The 4,614-nt window shown below is 48.5% G+C and overlaps 1 long non-coding RNA gene across 1 annotated transcript in view; it reads right to left on the bottom strand.

The window, feature by feature from the left end:
- Nucleotides 1-211: 211 nt before the first annotated feature.
- Nucleotides 212-4,614, bottom strand: part of LOC308324782 — a 14,876-nt gene continuing 10,473 nt past the window's right edge. The window contains exon 3 of the long non-coding RNA XR_013964966.1: nucleotides 212-603. This is a non-coding gene — a long non-coding RNA (uncharacterized lncRNA). The remainder of the gene's footprint in view (nucleotides 604-4,614) is intronic.

Genomic DNA, 4,614 nt, shown 5'->3' on the forward strand with positions numbered 1-4,614 from the left:
TTTGTTGACTTTCTTGACGTCGACATGTTCTCGGTCTGTTTTGGTGCTGTCTGTGTAGAACAGAGAGAGAGGGGCCTGGTTGTGGTGATGTTCAGATCCCAGGTCTGTTTTGGTGCTGTCTGTTGTAGAACAGAGAGAGGGCCTGCAGGTTGTGGTGATGTTCAGATCCCAGGTCTGTTTTGGTGCTGTCTGTCTGTGTAGAACAGAGAGAGGGCCTGGTTGTGGTGATGTTCAGATCCCAGGTCTGTTTTGGTGCTGTCTGTCTGTGTAGAACAGAGAGAGGGGCCTGGTTGTGGTGGTGATGTTGAGATCCCAGGTCTGTTTTGGTGCTGTCTGTGTAGAACAGAGAGAGGGCCTGGTTGTGGTGCATGTTCAGATCCCAGGTCTGTTTTGGTGCTGTCTGTCTGTGTAGAACAGAGATAGGGCCTGGTTGTGGTGATGTTCAGATCCCAGGTCTGTTTTGGTGCATGTCTGTGTAGAACAGAGAGAGAGGGGCCTGGTTGTGGTGATGTTCAGATCCCAGGTCTGTTTTGGTGCTGTCTGTTGTAGAACAGAGAGAGGGCCGGGTTGTGGTGATGTTCAGATCTTCTCCTCACAGCACATCTGAAAAAGGGATGACTGCAAATTGAATTATCTGTGGGGATCGTGCAAGATTTTATCTTTTATTATATAGTTATTGTTGGAATTATGATGGAATGTTTTCGCTTAAATTATATGAAAGGAAATATCTACGCTCTCCTGTTTTAAGCGGTTGCACCAAATGTGAATGAAGTGAAACTACGATCAATGTATTTATTTATCTATGTTTTAGACAAACGCACCAAGGTTTCTTTTGCTCCTAAACTGCTCTTCGTTTTTTATTTTCTTGAATGTCAGACCGCAAGATGGATTTGGATATTGGAGTGTATTAATTAAAGATTGAGTATGTCAAGTGTATCTAGGGCTTGTCCCTGTGGATAACGGTTTTTAATTACATGCTATTTTTACCAGAGGGGGAAATGATTAAGATTTTTTTTATTTATGGCCGTGATGCAGAGGCCACATTTGAACTGAATTGCTTGTAGCCAAAAACCTTTCAAAAAGCTATGACTAATACTATTTATTCCTTTCAGTTTTTTCAGTGTCCTGGACCTAAACGCTGCCTGCTAAAGGGCCCAAGTGGTCTTCATTGCTTCATGCCTTATTAGTCATGGCCTTGAGACCTTTGAAAATAAATATTACTTTTGCTTTAAATCTATATTTCAAATATATTTTATAGCTTCTTGAAAAAGAGAATGCTCTCACGAGGTTTCCGCAAACTTTGCTTCGTTGAGCAGAACTTCCTGTGTTAAGCCATTAAGACCGGGAATGCATCTGTGTCACCATGGCTTTTAACCACTTCAACCATTATTTTAAACTTCGGCGGTCGAGAAATAGCAGATCTACTAGCTCATAGCGTGGCACCGAGTGCCGCGCTACGAGCTTCTATAGATCTGCTATCTTTGGGAAATTCTTGAAAATGTGTGCAAAATCTTTGAATATATATATTCTTTCACAGCGAACATTTTCTATCTCATATCATTGCTTATGGGGATTCCTGGAACAACATGTTTTCAGACGAGAGTCGGCGGCCAATTACAAAAGAAATGTGGGGTCCTTGACATGAAATAGCTTGAGAACCACTGATACAGAAACGTATAGGTTTATCAGAAAAACTGTCGTGATCTGGAAGAAAACATTTGTATAGAATCAGGTCCTCAGGTCTTCCTGTGCTATACGCTGAACGCTCTGCAAGCGTTCAGCTGTCGCTCATTCACTCTACGCCGGTTTACCTCAGATCAGAGAGCGCTTTATTTCCTTTCCTCTCTTACAATTATTTGATTTATTTCCCACATTGACGACTTCAATCGGCACTAATCTCTCGGTATAGAGCAGCTCTCATGTTATATCTGCCCCTCCTCCTCCTCCTCCTCCTCCTCCGCGCGGTATAGGGCTAGTTGGTGTCGATCACAGAGAGAAGGAGTCCCGAGGCCTGACACAGTTCTACAGGCCCATGGGTGCCTCGCGGTGCCAGCCTGCTGCGCACGCTGCTATGTAGGGCAGCGCTAGGCTCTCTCTCTGCCGCCTTGGTGGGTATAATGGAGAGGGAGGGGGGGGGGGGGGGTTGCATGGGGGTCCAGGGGGAGCTATAGGGGAGGAGTGGGGTTGGTGGAGAAGAGGGATGCTAGCCAGGATTGGGGCCCCCATGGCAGGGCCGGGGCGGGAGGGGTGCATACATGGTTGGTGATTGGTGGAGGGGCTTAGACATGGCAGGCCACTGCTATAGGGCACAGGATAGGGCACAAACTGGGCATGGCTGGGAGATGGTCATCAAAGAGGAGCATTCCCTCAGATTTATACTATACTGTATATATGTGTGTGAGCACGCACTCAGTGCAATCTTCAGTGTTATAACTTAACTGAGAGTGTGCAATTATTATACATTCACATGCACTCTTGGAGTTACAGAATGTATATATGCTTTTTTTACTGAGTCTTTATTCTCAAAGACTTGGAGGTGTCGTTTAAATTATATCGTGCTTGCTTTGGGAGGCGACTTTTATTTTTGAGTGCATGGTGCAACGTGCAATGTCCGTGTTTGTGACGTTAATGAGCACCAGCATGCGTACCAGTAGGGGCGCTGTTGTGCCAGAAACACAGAGAGAGAGAGAGAGAGAGAGAGAGAGAGATAGTATTATAGTGCTGCACTGTTGCCTGCTAATGAGAGAGAGAGGAGAGGACGGGGGAGAGGGGAGTTGCACCACTCAGTTCACACAGGTGTGATTTTATATAATTTGTCATATACGTCTTGCTCGTTGTGACATAATAGTACAATTCTCGCTTATTCTCGATTCACAACTACAGTCCCCCCCCCCCCCCCCACCACCTTCTATGTACCTTAGAAATGTCTGTCTTTTCTACGCACGAAAGATGTCCTCACACATTTCTCATCTATATACTTATTTAGCAGCAAGACCAGAACAGGTGTAGACCATAACTATCTGAGTATAGGAGACGAGCCTGTGTTTATAAATTAGCCTCCTTGCCTGCATGGACAGATCCATGCTGTCTCTACTGCATGCGCTCGCTGTCTCCTCCCACTTCCTGTCTGCCTGTCTATATCTATTTACTGTCTTGTGCACGTGCGTGTGCGCGCGCGTGTGTGTGTGTGTGTGTGTGTGTGTGTGTGTGCCCGTGTGTGTGTCGTCTCCATGTACAGATGCCCACGTCGTCCTGTCTCTCTGGTCGTCTCACACTTCCATGCCCATCGTGTCCCGCTCTGATCCGTCTCTCTCTCTCTCTCTCTCTCTCTCTCTCTCTCCTCTCTCTCTCTCTCTCTCTCTCTCCCTCTCTCTCTCTCTCTCTCTCTCTCTCCCTCTCTCTCTCTCCAGACAGACCCTCCCCACCAGCACCCTTCTTCTCCCTCCGTCTGGCTCGCCCCCTTTCTTTTCACCCAGATGACCCTGCCACCGCCCCTGTCCTTCTGTCTGTCTGGCTCGCCTTTACCCAGATGCCCTGGCTAGTGCCCCACACTCTCGCATCAAGCGTATATTGCCCCATCTCTCTTTCTCCCACCCTCCCTTTCTCTCTCTCTCTCTCTCTCTCTCTGCACCCTCCATTTCTCTTTCTCTCCCTCTCTCTTTCTCTCTTTCACTCCTCTCTCCCTCTCTCTCTCTCTCTCTCTCTCTCTGTGACTTTCTCTGCATGCATTTCTGTGTCTGTTCTCTCTCTTTTTTTTGTCTGTTTTCTATTTCTCTCTCTTTCCGTGTGTGTGTGTGTGTGTGTGTGTTCCTGTTCCATGGTGCTCTCTCCCACTGCACAGATGCCTGGCTTGGTTTGCAACAGCTGTCTCGCCATGTGCCACTACCAAGTGTTGCCACCGACTGCAGGGCCGAGTGGGGTGGGGTGTGGGGGGGAGGAGGAGGAGGAGGAGGGTGTAGTGGAGAGGGTGCAGGGTGGTTGGTTCACTTATGAATATTCATGTTCTCCTGGATTCACTCTATACCACACAGTGCCTGGCACCGCCGCAGAGCGGACCCCACCCATCGAAGTGGTGGGCGGGCGGGCGGGCGGGGGGGGGGGGGTGGAGGAAGGGGGGGAAAGGAAGGAGGGAAGGAAGAGAGGAAGAGAGGGAGGCGAGGCGAGGCGGGGAGGAAAGGAGGAAGATGGGGAGACTGTGGCATATAGGGTGGAAGGGGAGTTCGTACGAGTACAAATTCTCAGTCTTTCTTCATCTCTTGCAACAGCGTAAAAGTGGACCCTTATATAAGTCCTATTCATGTATACTCCAGTTTGAGGTGGCCTGCACAGAAAAGGTGGTCACCTCATCTCCTAAAACTGGAGTACGGTATATATAATGAATAGGCCTTTACAGGTCAATGTTATGCTGTTGGAGCTCAAGTATAGCACTGAGGATGTATGAGATGGGGGGGGGGGGGGGGGTGGGAGCAGACCAGACACCCTCCTCTCAGAGGTGCGAATGCAGTGAACGCAGGAAACAGAGGGATGGAGTGAGAGATGGGGGGTGGGGGTGGGGGTGGGACCATGGCACGAGGAGAGGGGAGTGGGTAACACAATATGTAGCAAGAATGAAGT

The sequence above is a fragment of the Protomyctophum bolini genome, assembly GCF_963924005.1.
Source record: "Protomyctophum bolini genome assembly, chromosome: 11".
Taxonomy (NCBI): domain Eukaryota; kingdom Metazoa; phylum Chordata; class Actinopteri; order Myctophiformes; family Myctophidae; genus Protomyctophum; species Protomyctophum bolini.